At 37.2% G+C, this 15,225-nt stretch overlaps 1 protein-coding gene and 1 pseudogene across 1 annotated transcript in view; one reads left to right on the forward strand and one right to left on the reverse strand.

Moving 5' to 3' along the window:
* The window catches only part of LOC134754051 (heme transporter FLVCR2-like), a 392,641-nt gene that overhangs the window by 175,604 nt on the left and 201,812 nt on the right, over positions 1-15,225 (reverse strand). The window lies entirely within an intron of this gene.
* On the forward strand, positions 781-12,036 carry LOC134750367 (uncharacterized; annotated as a pseudogene).

Below are 15,225 nucleotides of genomic sequence, written 5' to 3' on the forward strand. Positions count from 1 at the left end.
TTTAATAATTCAACCCCTAAGGGGGTTAAAAAGGGGATGTAAGTTTATATGTATTACAAGTTTACGTTTAAGTTAGGAACGGGCATTATCTTAAATTAAAATAGACGAAAACTGATTTGTGTGTTCGTGTTTGAAAAGTTTGTATTAATAAAGTTTGCATCGGGAGCGAACATTTAAAAAAAAATATGGACTTGAAAATCTAAGTGTTGAGAGGGATTATATCGAGAAGAATTTTTTTCAGTTAGGGGCTTAAAACTTCGTACTTTGTGAAAGACAAATTTCATGCGTTGTTGTAACAAATGATCAACCATCCCTAATACTGATATCTTTTGCTGCATAATGTTCTATGCTCATGTAAAATATTTAACCACCAACATACAAATCCACGCGTACGAAGTCGCGGGCAACAGCTAGTTTAATATAATTCCGGAATTTTGGTATTGTGCACCAATATCGGATTTTCAATAGCAGTATTGAGAATCGACCGATATTGGTTGCCCTTTATTCAAATCTGTAAGAATTCCGTCAACCATGCATCAACATTCAAAATTGCAAATTTTACCTACTTGAATTTTGACTGCTGGTTCAATTTCTAATTTGGATGAAACAGCGAATTCGACCGATTTTCTCTTTATTTCATTGCTGAACTGTTCCGCTTGCGTTTGCAGAAAAAGAAAAAAATAATCTAGTTTGAACTGACATAATATGAGAACTGTCTGCAATATGACAAAGAAAAATATGCGCAAATAAGTTGTGCTCCAGGAACCTAGTGCTATATGTATGGACGAGAAAATAGTGATTTGCTACCTATTATGGAACTATTCAGCAGCCTCCAGTGCAAAGGTAAGTAAGGCGAACATTATTTCCATAAAGCATAAAATCTGCCATTGCGACAGCTGGTGTATGGTTTTCCATAGAGTTACAGTTTTCCTCACATCAACACGAGCTGTTAAAAAGTAACGTGAAACTGCGTGCGATTCTGTCTGCTCTTATGACACAAGCTTGAACTATGTATGTGCAGATAAATCTCGTAACAATCCCGTTTTTATACAATTCCGGGGAGATAACAACGAACACCGATAGCGGAACACACCTCATGCTTTTAGTATTGTTTGTGGAAATAAAAATAAAACTACAATAGCGGAGAGGGCTTGACACGGAGATAAAATAACGCGGTTCCGTGGAAAATGAGCGAAGTGGCGGACCATTAAGGTGTCTGCCGCGGCGTGAAGTAGGGATGGGAAACAAGAATATCGATATTTTTTTCAACACTATAGTGGTAATTAATGCTCTGTAGACTTAAAGTATGTTCTGTTCCTAGTTGAAATTCTTTTCAAGTAAGCGTTTTTGCAAACTATGAAAACGCTCGCTTATCACGTTTGTGGTAAAATGAAAAACAAAGTTGGCGCTGATTTTGGCTTTATATTTACAATTATTGTTTTTTAGTTGATGTAAGAATTTGTTGCTTTATGAAAAACTAAAAAAAAACATACCTACACATATTACACATTCTACCTACAGTGAAATATGGTACCTACTTAGAACCATTTTCAGGTCGTTCGAACTGCGTAATATTAAGAAAACTTTTTTGCAAATGTATTACAAAAATTACATAATTTATGTGAAAAGAAAATATTAGAATCTGCATTATAATGAAAATTAACCGTCCTGGCCGTAAATGTGATAATCGATTTATTCGACTACGGTTGACGAATCTATGCAATGAAAATATGACGAAAATATAAATAGACAAGTGAAAAAATTAGAGTATAATTTATATCGTAAAACGAGAACACGATCCCTTCCCTAACTACTTCTATGCAGTTGAGCGGGGGACAATGGTCTCTAGTATAGTAAGAGGCAAATTGGTGCACTAAGAGAAGCTCTAAATAACCCAGGGTCTGAGGCATTATTTAAACGTATTGTATTTATTATTACAGACAATGTATAGTAATTGCATAATTTATTTTTTACAAAATGTTATTATGTATTAGTAGGAATTGTATTGTAATGTTCTGGGCTTTTGCAAATAGACTACTAGCGCCTATCTTGCATGTGGTACAGTCAGCTGCACAGAAAAGGTACCCCGCCTGCATAGAAGCTTGTATGCAAAGGTGCTAAGCGAATAGTATTGCTGACTGTACCTAATTATATGTTTTATTTTATTTAGTTACAACAACCCGTTGGTTGTAATGAATTGGTTGTGATGATGATTATAGTATATGAGTAATTTATTTATTTATTTTATACTCAATTACAAATTATGTCAAAAATTACAAAATGAAGTTCCAAAATAATAACCTAATTAATAACCTAACAGATAAAATGAACAGCGAAACATTATAAACTAAAATCTACATAATTATTACAAAAATCTTAACCTAAATTAAAATAAATCCTAAACTAACTATATTCACAAAATACGCCTCGCGCCCCTACAGATGCAAAGGAGCCCATCACGCTCGCCGCCGTTATCACGTTGAACAGCGATGGACAACCTTTGCATAAGTTATTAATATATTTTAGATTTAATTTGTACGTATTTATTTATTTATTAATAATACAGAGGGCGCTCAGGTCAGCTGGTGTTCCATCCGTGCTTGAGCCTCCGGGTCTAAGTCGCACGGATGGCAAGCGGCCTGATGGCCTAACTTTAGTGCCGTGGGAGAGAGGACGGTGCTTGGTCTGGGATGCTACGTGCGACAGCACCTTCGCCGCCTCTCACATCAGTCGCACAGCACGCGCGGCCGGGGCGGCGGCCGAATCTCAGGCGGCGGTGAAGCGCCAAAAGTATGCTCCATTGGGCTCGGGGTACATTTTTGTCCCTTTTGCGATGGAAACGGCGGGCTGCTGGGGTGCTGACGCGAAACAATTTGTGCGTGACCTATGTCACCGCCTTGCCGTCGACTTAGGCAAAAGGGAGAGGACCCCCGCTCCGAATCGTTTCTGGTGCAGAGGGTGTCCATAGCCATCCAGCGGGGTAATGCCGTGAGCATTATGGGCACTTTTGCTAAATTTGGTTTGACTAAATTACCTCGTGTAATTATATAATTATTTGTAAGGTATAAGTTGTGACATGTAAATTATTTGTACGTATACTTAGGTTTAATTTGTATGTTATCTTGCATTTGCTTTCATTTAATTCACAAATGTTTTCATAATTTTTCTTTGTATAACGTTTCTCTATTGCTTTTTTACTGCTGTCTCTTTTGTCACTAGTGGTTGATCATACCGTGAGTATGCGCGCGCACCACGCGCGCACTGCTAGGTCCCGGCAGAATACCAGCGCTGCGGCAGCAATGCTGCAGCACATGCTGAGTCGGCGCCTTTTCGCGACTACACAGTCGTGACAAAAAAAACCTAGTAGTTAGTAAGTAATTAGTTTAATATAGTACTTAGACCTAAGTTTTAGTTTTATTATAAGTACATATTTTTTTGTCACGATAATGTTTAGCATTAAAGTTCTTCTAAGAACAAATTAAATTATTTTATATGAAAATATTTTAATTTGTGTTTTTTCAAGTAGACACACTACTATTCAAACTATAAACTGAAATAAATGTCATATACGAAGGAAAAAATGACCCAAGCTTCCAGTAAACGGGGGACGCTGGTTCGATTCCAGCTCTGGACACTCATTGACGGGGTCATTTTTTCCTTCGTGTATTATGACATTTATTTCAGTTAATAAAGTTCTTATCTATCTATCTATCTATCATAAGAAACGACCGATAAGTATAATAGGATTTATTTGGACGCGGGTAGTTACGATTATGAGTAAGTATCTCCATTAATGTTTTAAATATTAATATCCAATCCGGTTTAATCTCCTAGAGATAATATCGCAAATGAATATTATACTAGCAAATGATACATGATTACTAATAACAGATTCAGTAATATTTTTCATTAGTTGATATTCGATATCAACGATCAGTTTTAGAAATGCGTACCTATTGTGGTTTGATATTATCGATAATCCATTACTTTTATACAAGCCTGTTTACAAATAAATTGTTGCTATAATATAAATATCCGATCCCATTCATTTTATTATTATGTACCGGGTATTCTTGTTTTTAGCTGCAAAGACGCGGCTGAACTTGGTCTTGGGCTTGTCTATTTACGACTCTTGTCACTCGAATATTGCAAGAGCGATAGATGTCAATATTTTTGGAATTTAGATTTTCACGCCATTCAGTATCACATATTTTAGAGGCCCGTTGCTAGACAACCATCCGTAGGCGAAGTACGCTGCTGTTTAAAGTTGTATAAGCCTATTGTCAGCTGTACCAACGTGAGCCGGATATAGGGATAGGGTGTTCAAGGTTGAGAGCTACCTTTTTGTCATAATTATATTTGGCGTCGTGTACTTATCCAAACGTCCTGCAAAATTACGTCTTATTAGGATATATCTGCCAGTGTTGTCGAAACACCAATGGCAAATAAATTACCCCAATAGCGGTACACATTTAGCAATCTTGCAATTATTCAGGAAACTAGGACGGCCTTGCGCTCCTGTAGCAGTGCCGCCACTGGGCTGATCTCGGAAATTGTCCATACACATCGTAATTAACTAATTAAGGGTCGAATTCCCAAATAGGCGATATAAGCAATCATTCCCACGAAACGACCACTTGGGCTTTGTATTTATGTCCATCTCGGAATCGGAAGAAGAAAATCTCAAACATCAAGCCAGTGTCGCGTTCTGGAACGTTCTAGCCTTCTTAATGTTCCGTTAGGTATGGGAAATTATAAATGAGTAGGCAGAAGAACGGTCAAAATAAATTATTTATTCTATGATCAGCTTTTTTTTTATTTATTTACACAAAGGGTACATGCTTACAAACAAAATTTATGCATCGCCAAACTGTAACCAGTTCAGCTCAGTTGGTAAAAACGGGTTAAATGTCGTGGTTCGCGGTAATACTTTATAAGGATCGGATTCCGCTAAACGTTTGCAGCCACGGTGCCGAGGTGGTAGGCGCTGGTTTTCTGATCAGTTCAGCGCAGCTCGCAACTGCGAGGCGCTGAGTCGGGGTAAGGGCCAGAAGCACGCCAGTAGCAAAAAGGCAAGCGGCGCGGCGGCAAGCAGGAAGCCAACAAAAGTCACTTTGAACTTTAGACCATCAAGCCTCAATCTCAATAACACCTTGTTCAACAGTGTTGATGAAGTGAAGGTGATGATGACACTTGATTGACATCGAGTTCGCACCTACGCGTTCAAACAAGTTGAATGCCCGGTTGTGATCGATTTATGACTAAAGGGCATCCCTCAAGACTTATTAGTTATAGAGAGGTATATTTGTTATTTATTTATCTGATTTTATATTATTATGTATATGACACCATAAGATAGGTTAGGTTATTTTGTAATCTTCTTACCGTCAGTTTATAATTTAACTAGCGAGATTATAAACTGACGAGTGTTTACAATTTTACGGTGACATCTAGGTATAAGAACTTAAATACATTATAAAATATTCATAACTCACGAACAAGAAGGTATTCCTTATAAACACGAAATTAAATACCCTTACCTGGATTCGAACCCAGGCCCTCCAACTTCGTACATTATTATTTATTTATTATTGTGTTATTGTGGGCCCTTTGAGTGACCAAGCAGTGATCTATTATGACGCTTCGTACATAACTAGGGTGACTGCCGATTAAGCTAGGCTACGAAGGCGTTAAAACCCTACACTTTCTACATTTGTTAAGTAAATATATTCCTGTATAGGTAAAGGTGCCATACGGATGGGGGCCCACTGAGTATCAGTCCGCGGGACGATATCAGCCTGTCAGTTAGAACAAAAATTTGACAGTTCCGAACAACCGACAGGCCGATATCGTCCGGCGGACTGGTAATCAGTTGGCCCCTTTACTATGGCAGCATTACCGCTGAATTTCCATGACAAAATGAGTGACGTTCGTCGCCGCATTACTTTCACGATTCGTACGTTCAATCCGTCACTCATTTTATTTAGGCAATAGACAGTGACAGTCGCGGGTACTGTCAAGGCCGCAGCAGTAATACCGCAACAGTAATGTAGCTGCAGTTGCTATCCGAATGTCACCTTAACGTTGCATTCATAATTACCTAATTAGTGTAGACACTAATTACAACAATTTTAATGATAGTGTTTGCGTTTGAATGATTAATCTGATTTGCATTCACATTTTGCTCTGTTGTAGCTGTAAATTAATTATTATCATATTACAATTGGGGTCTATTTTTGAAATTATACCTATGGTTAAAAAATGACGTGTATTGATGAAAAGCAGACGTGATAGGTTATTAAGGTAGTAGTTTACCAATATATTCATTGACATTTTGCTGGGACGTCAGTCTTCCGTGACCACAGTTAGTGCAACCTGGCTGAAACGTCGAAAAAAAGGTAAAATAATGAAGTTTAATCGCGTTAGACCCGTTAGTAACATTAATTATCGTTAATTCTCTTGTCGAAGCAGGCAAACCTCTAAAAGCACTAAGCCAATTACCATGCAAAAGTATTCTGAAAAGAAAGCCACTTTTCCTTAATACAAGCACAAAGTTTGACAGTATGCAGGCGGATGCAACTTTGATGTAAAATTTAAATGAGTAGCCCAGGTACTCTAATTTTCTTTGCAAACTTTCCAGGATTTTCCAACTGGAATTAATTCCCATAATGATCTATTTGAATTTTAAAATTCATTCGATTTAAAGCAACGCGATTCTAGAGTTTTAGTGCTCTTGTCGTATTGGATTTTACTCAGTCTCTGTAAAGGAATATTTTGTTACAACAATTGAGATTTATTAAAGAGTACCCAGAACAGAATTAGAACATTTTTCATAATGTGTAATAATATAAATGCGTAGTTTGTTTTCTAGTTAGTGACTTGCCCGTTTCCACAGAATGTTTCCTAATTTGTGTAGGAGATTGTCACCTCATAAAACACCTCAGGTGTTTTTCTTTTAACAAATGTATAATAGTAGTTTATGTGACTGCTACATAATGAAAGGCAAATACGAGTATGGGTTTATTAAAAGGAAGGAAGGAAGTTTCGTAAAAGGATCATACGAGTATTTTAATGCCTAATTATGTACAGTTATATACACTGCTTTATCTGTATCGTTTCAATATCGTAAGCTTCAACAAAATAAAGTAATTTTATACTTATAAAAAAATTAAACTTCAAATGGCGGTAATGTAAACTTTTTCGCGCATGTCACGCATTCGTTTTTTTTTTAAATTGAAACTAGTCGGGGCCGACTGTCATATCGTTCAATATTAAGTAACATTCGAAACATTGTCAAAATTGTTTGCAACTGACACTTCATTTCGAATAAAATGTCATCTCGACTGATATTAGAATAAAGGCCAAATCAAATTTCTTTGATTTTCCGAGATGTTCTAAATTTTAATGTAATTAAGGTATCGGTTATCGATAATGTAAAGTTAAAATTAAGGTGCACCTACAGATAGGTTTATTAATAATATAGGCCGTTAGCTTTTCGTTTCTGAATATATTGTAGGGAGGTTATGATATAGAAGTAATAAATACCAATCATCTTATTTTAACCCACTCAGCGCTAAACATGACAAGTTGTTGTTTTAGCTACATTGCGGGAAACCCATGTTATCGGATACGACTGTAGTTCCGCGGTGAATGTGTTAAGGCGAGATACTCCCAGGTCGATTTTTACCAGCTGTTTTCGATTCTATTTTCTATCAAGCAAACTTTTTTAATGACAGAACTAGATTTATGGGAACTCGCAATCTCATTGCCTTCAATACTACCTACTTGTGTAAAGTATCAAGTCATGCATATATTGGTTCGTCAAAAAATACTATCACAATAAACAGTAAAACAATATAAACTTAATTTTACTGTTCATACAGACCTGGTTAAAGTGCTAAAATGTATCAAGCAAATGAGGGAATATGGATAATAACTTAACGCAGTTATCCGAGTTTACTCCTGAAACAGAACTAATTTACTGGTCTCTAGCTGTCACTGTCGCTCCCACTGTATTGGTAAGAGAGCTCCGAATTAAGCCGTAAATAAGCTATTTCATTTGATATCGAGTTGTCGCTGCGCTGCGTGTCGGAAGTTCGCTTTGCACTCAATAATGGCGTAATTTGAATTGCCCGAGTTACGTAATGAACGTTACGCGAATACATTCCATTATTTTCAGCAATTATACCAACATTCTTTAAAAAGAAGACAATGCTGTAATAGGGCAGGCCTAAAAGTAGTATATATTTTTTACCCAGCTTAAATTTCGTAGGGGTTTTCAAGAAAAAAAATCTAGGTTTAGACTGCTTGTCTATCAGTTAAATTGTACATGTCGCTGGTTCATAATGCTGGTATTTAATAACGCAGTCAAGTTTAGTATCTATAGGGTTTTTTACTGACATCCTACATGTTAGTTATTCAATTCAATTCAATACTTTATTCATAAAATACAATTTTACAAGTCAGGTAGGTAGGTGCATGCCAAATACTTAGTGCTAAGTCTTATATACTTATTTTGTTATTTACATAGTTTAGGAGGCAAGGCTGAGTGAGCGAACCAGTTGCTTTTTTTTAAATATATATTTTTCAATAATAATAAGTTTTACCCACTTAGTACAGTGCTAGGTCTCGTAAAAGGCATCGATTGTGTAGTATGCATCAGACGCCAATTTAGATTTAAGTTTTTTGTAAAAACATAGGTTTTGATAGTCTTTTTAGCGATAAGACCACAATTATTAATTATTTTTTCTGTATTGTTTTCTTGTAATGAGGTGTGAAAAAAGGAGTATTCCATCTGTCTAACATCATGATACTTACGGCCGTTTTTAGGGTTCCGTACCCAAAGGGTAAAAACGGGACCCTATTACTAAGACTCCGCTGTCCGTCTGTCCGTCCGTCCGTCCGTCTGTCCGTCTGTCTGTCTGTCTGTCTGTCTGTCTGTCTGTCACCAGGCTGTATCTCATGAACCATAGTTAGACAGTTGAAATTTTCACAGATGATGTATTTCTGTTGCCGCTATAACAACAAATACTAAAAACAGAATAATATAAATATTTAAATGGGGCTCCTATACAACAAACGTGATTTTTTGCTGTTTTTTCCGTAATGGTACGGAACCCTTCGTGCGCGAGTCCGACTCTGGAACCTAAAACGGTCGCATACTGTGTGGTTTTAAACGAGTTTACTTCTGGGACATCCTAGCGTTTTCAAGAAATCGGGCGACATAAAATCCCAACTCTTTTACTTGGCTCAGGTATGTGATTCTAGGCTTTCCACTGCCTCTCGTCACGAGCAAATCAAAAGACTGGCTCAGGAAAGAAAGGACTGGCAATTACTCCACCGACAAGAGCAAAGCTCTTAAGTGATGATGATGATGAAAATCCCAACTAATTGAGAACCATCTCATTCAAGATTTTCAAGTCGGTTAAAACATGCAGCCATCTAGGTAGTTTCACGTAAAGCCCAGTTATGTTGTAGGCCGAGTGAGTAGAAACAAGAAAGTTACGAACAAAGACCAACAAAATATCTCGCGCTGACTCATCTGCAAGAAAATCTTCGGGCCACGAAAATAATATCGGAAGAAAGGAATATCTACAGGTTTTTAAAGGGTTATTAACGCGCATGTCACATTCCAGGCACCAGGTATCACAGGCACTCGGTAAGGCTATTGTAACCGCCACCGTACGCTTCTTTGCCACCAATTTAATATAAAAAAGATGAGGTAGGTAGGTACTTCCTCAAAATTAATATTTTATTATATTTCCAAAAATCGCGAGTTGGATTAGACTAAAATAATGAGTAAACTGGCGTGCTTTTGTATTGTGTTGGAAGCCAAGTCTCATTTTGGGTCATCTCGCCTGCCAAATAAGTAAGTAGTAAAATAATGATGTCTTATACATGGTTTACCGATTACCCTTTTGTATTTTTTTTATAATTTTTAATGTAGTTAACAGGTGCGATGCGTTGACAAGTGTTGTATAAAATTTCTGCCGGATAGGGATTAAAATAGTATTCGCGCACTTTGTGGCCTCACTCAAGACCCATCTGCTGTTGCTGCACCCCCATTATCTGCCTCCATAAACCGCGTACAATTCCAAGCTTCTGAAATCATCACCATTTTAAACTGGCCTTCCTTCCCCCGTCCAAATTAAGAATCCCCACATCCTCTACGGTATACGAGAAGTGATGGGCAGATCAAAATAAAATGGTCGTTTATTTTATAGTACGGAGCTTCATCAAAGAACTATAAATAATGGCTGATTGTTATGTGTTTAGTGTTTTAATGCTGGTTAAAACTAAAGTTTCTTCCTTGTCGTAAACGTTAATGTGTGTAAGAGCTTAATTAGCTACTTAATTTAGTGATATAGACGTCAGCAAGAGAGTTGGGCGAATAATTACACATTACACACACCACACACAGCACCGAATATCGTCGGCCTAAATCGCAAACCTCGTAACTCAATTTGACCAAATTTTACAGGAGGCACAAAAAACTTCATTACCAAAAATTTTGCATGAAGACTTACTCAGTATTTTTTTTAGATAATGTTAAATTAAATTTACCCATCAGATTGTTAAAACCTATTTTTTTTAAATCACCTGAACCTGGAAAATTTGGAGTTACTAGTTTTTCTTCAAAATTTCTAGAAAGCTAATCGGGAGTTAAGAGTTTTGCTATAAAAATCCGTAAAAATAGAGGATAATCTTTTGATCTCAACAAGGTAATTGTGGATTTAAAAAAAATAACTTGCAAATTAAAAAATGTTTATTAAACTTAAAAACAGAAAAGCCTCCTCTGGCTTCCCAAGTTAAAGTGGGAGCACAGAATTGCAGCGAGTCGGTAGTAGGATCCCATGGTTTGGGTAGCCAGAATCATAGGGGGCAAATTTAATGCTTGTCAACTTCCACGAGAGAGGGGCTTTTCTTGATGAATTCGTTCTTCAACCATTCTAGGGCATTTATTTGTGTGATGAGCACAGAATAGATATTAAATTTGTTCCTGAGTCATGGGTGTTTTCTATGTATTTAAGTATTTATATATTATATATATCGTTGTCTGAGTACCCATAACACAAGCCTCCTTGGGCTTACCGTGGGACTTTGTCAATCTGTGTAAGATTGTCCTATAATATTTATTTATTTATTCAAGAAATAGCCCCAAAGGAACATGGAAGTGGACGTGATGGAGCCCAGATACTATGACAAAAAATGAGATCACAAAAAGCATATATATTCAGAGACGTCTCAGTAATCAACAGGTTCAACACCGGTAGTGATCACCGACTTGTTAGAGGCTCTCTGAATACAACCATAAGATCGAACGTGTCCGTTTGATAAGTCCAGGCTCCGACTTCTGACCTAGGCTACTCCAAACCATGGTAGGATCTAAAGCATTTCAGTCGAACCTGGAGAACCGATTCGCTGCCGTGGAAAGCACAAATGCCGTTGACATAAACCAGACCCTCAAAAATGTGGTTGGAATCCTCAGGAAAGAAGGTATGAGATCTTGCGAAGTACAGCGTAAAGCCGGGAGGTCGAAGCTTTCAGAGGAAACCCTCAACCTCATAATGGAACGATGGGAAAGACCCACCTGCCAAGTTGCAGAAGAAGAAGGAAGGGAGGGAAGGTGGAAGAAGTCTTCACAGCGACGGGCTCTAAACAAGAAGATCGGCAACTAGTACGACGTGACTTCCGGTGCTCCATTACACGCTTCATTGAGCAAGCAATCGGGGGTCAAAAGTTTTTGTCCAGTCCCTTGGAAGAAGCCACCTGACGAAGCTGACCACAACTGATGGGGCTGTTGTATCCTCCCGGTCGGGGATTCTCTCTGAAATCAAATCCTTCTATAGCCTACGCTTCGCACGCATCTCAGTCAGATCCCGAAATGAGGATTCTAGAGCCACATTGATCCACACACATTTTATGCGGCAAAGCTTCTGGTTTATGATGAGCGGTTCTCATCACGATGAGCCGATTTCGTGGCTTGAAAAGCGATTTTTTTGTGTCCACAAGGTGCCTCCAGAGGCAAGCTCTTGAAACTAGTTACCAGCAGAAAACCACGTAACTAATCTTCATGAGTAAAGATCCAGGCGAAGCAAACCTCGTATGTCCATGGCACGCAACCAAAGGACATTTTCAATAGTCTAATGTGTTTAAATATGATAAATATCTATCAAGAATAAACAATCAGTAAAATCGTAGAACCTTATACACATACCTGTTATTCAGCACCCGTTTTCTTCCTAAATATTTACGCAAAACTGACGAGCAGTCACAACGCCATCGCAAACTGTACTGATGGGAGTGGCGGCGGGGGAGATACGAGGTATTTCTTTTACAAAAATGGTGGTCGGGAGTTGCGAGGTTTTCTATTTTGCTTTTTAAACGTAAACGGTTTATTTTTGGTATTTAAGAGTTTTGCCGTTAGATGCGTTCAGAATAGTACTATCTAAAAGTGTCAAAACATGATTTTCAAAAAAAAATGGAGTTACGAGGTATGCGATTTAGGCCGACGTTATTTGAATCTGAATTTTTGAAAATTTGTGCTGGGAAAACAAAAAAAAAAATTTGCAGTTCGTATTACTTGAAATTACTATCGGCACAAAACAATAATTTCAAAATCCCGTCTCTGGAGCTGATACCTATATTTCATAAATAAATAGACTTATAACTTCCTAATACGGTAATCATTAGTAAAAGTAACATCGTTTGTCATTAATAATTATTTTGTATTTAAGATGTAATAGGTAAAGAAAATAAGCCAAACAAAATATCATGAGCTAATTAACGTGTCCTACATACTAAGTACAATCATCAAAAATGACCAATAACCTAATAATATAATTCATAAATTTTCTTAGTGCGAAAAAATTGTCCAATTTTTTTTATACTTATTTCTATATTTTCAATAATTTGTATAGAATCTCTGCTCTTGAATATAAATGTTCAGACGACCAATGATATAAGCTTATAAGCTTCATTAAGAAACTTGCTATATCGGCACACAACAGAAATTCTTCGTCACCAATTACGTAAGGCCTTTTATGTTAAAAACAGATAAACCACTCAATTATGTTTCTTAAGATAATACTCATAAGATACTTTCCGCTTGCGTAAGATCTAGAAGAAGAAGGAAATTCGCGCACGACTCCTAACAAGATAAAACAAAATACAATCGCACACGGCACCGTGCACGCTCTAATTGTATATCTCTTGTTAAAGTCTCTCTTTCCAGATATGTTTCCTAGAAACGGCTTGCAGTTAAGAAAAGTTTGAAACGTTGATGTACTCATTGCATAGAAATAAGACGTTCGATATAAATGCACTCAAATCAGTTTGTTGTATTGCAAATATAATCGCCATCATTTTTTCCAGTTCAGCCTTTGGGGCTCATAACTTTGGGCAATTTGTTTCATTTCAAATGGGCCCACTGTGCACTGCTTAAATTTGGTTATTGACTGTTTCTTTAATCTTAATCTTAATTCATTTACGTATCGACGCGTCAGTTCATACTACAGACAAATTGTAGTTAATTAATAGTTAATCTTGCTAAATTAAACTAAAAGTGTGATATTCGGACTTCGGAAGTAACAATTCTTCGGACAAATTGTTATTCCATAAAAAAATTGTGCAATTTTAGAGAAATCAGTGCCCGCAACGTACCTACCAGAAACTTAACCTCAAAATTTTGAATTATTTTGTGTTTTTTTGTGTGGAAAGCGTAAAAACTTACTATGTCGGTCGATAATAACTCAGATCACGGATAAATAATAACGTTTCAACCAACACAATGAAAAACAACGACATGAATATGCAAAATCCTCATGAACAAACCGCACCAAACCATGCAAACAAAACACTTGTTCAACAAGTATTTCACAAAGGAATGTTCAATACCTCTCCTAGACCAAAAAATAATTCGACCGGAGATGATAATAAAGCTATCGCAAGTGACACAGTCGAAATTAATAGTGATCAAATGATGACGCCGCAACATGAAGCACAAACTTCAATCAAACCTACCCTGCCTGAAAACAGTGTAACTACAATTAAAACTACACCAAACCAAGCAAAGCAACCTGGTGCTCCAGCCCCAGTACCCTGGCAAAGGGTTCCTGTCAATTATAACAAAAGGATCCGTTCCCCAGAGGAAAACCAAACTACCCGCAAGTCTCAAAAAAGAAATGAAGAGAGACAAGACCTATTCAACAAGAACCGACCAATACAGGAAAGTATTCCAATAAAAACTAGTAACAGATTTTCGGACCTCCCTGAAGAGGTAAGCTCAAAAAGTGATGATACCACACCAGCTAAACCAAACCCAAACCAAACCAAACCAAAGCCGATCTCAAAACCACCCCCAATTAAGTTGGATGGCATTCAGGATGTAGAACAACTAACACGTTTTATTCGTGAAGTGATAAGTGGCAATGACTTCTCATATAAAGTGTTATCGAATAATGCCGTCATAATCTCTACTAAAAATGTTGATATTTACAAGACACTAATCGACCACATTAGACTGAAAGGGTTGATTGGACATACCTTTACTAGAAAAGATAAACGGAGTCAAAAGTTTGTTATTAAAAACTTACACCATACAACCCCCAAAGAGGCTATTATACAAGCCATTGAAGCAACTGGAAATAAAGTCAACGGTGAGATAGTAAATGCCCGTGAAAAAACCTCAAAAGCACCATTTAATATATTCTTTGTAAATGTGGAACCTAGTGATAACCTCTCACTTGTTAAAAAAATTGAATATATCTATCACCAAAGAGTTAAAATTGAAGACCCTAGAAAATCTAACATTATAGTTCAATGCACAAGGTGCCAGCAATACGGCCACACGAAAAATAACTGCATGAGGCCATACAGGTGTGTAAAATGTGCTGGCGCTCATGACTCAACAGTATGCAAAAAAGATAAGAACACTCCAGCTACATGTGCACTCTGTCTAGGCAATCATCCTGGAAACTATAAAGGCTGCCAAGTGTACCGTGAAATGTACGCAAGGTTTAAAAAGAATAAACACAGAGATGAAACAAAAACACAGCAAGAAACCCAGAAGACTAACAACAATCCGAATACAGAGAAGTCTAAGCCTCCAGGCGAAGAATCAAATCAGTATCCACCACCAAATGCTGAAGTACCACAACTGAGTCCACCAGCAACTATAAACCAAACTCATCTCTACAGTAATACACTTCAAAGGCAACACAATGC

Source organism: Cydia strobilella, chromosome 2 (assembly GCF_947568885.1).
Source record: "Cydia strobilella chromosome 2, ilCydStro3.1, whole genome shotgun sequence".
Taxonomy (NCBI): Eukaryota; Metazoa; Arthropoda; class Insecta; order Lepidoptera; family Tortricidae; genus Cydia; species Cydia strobilella.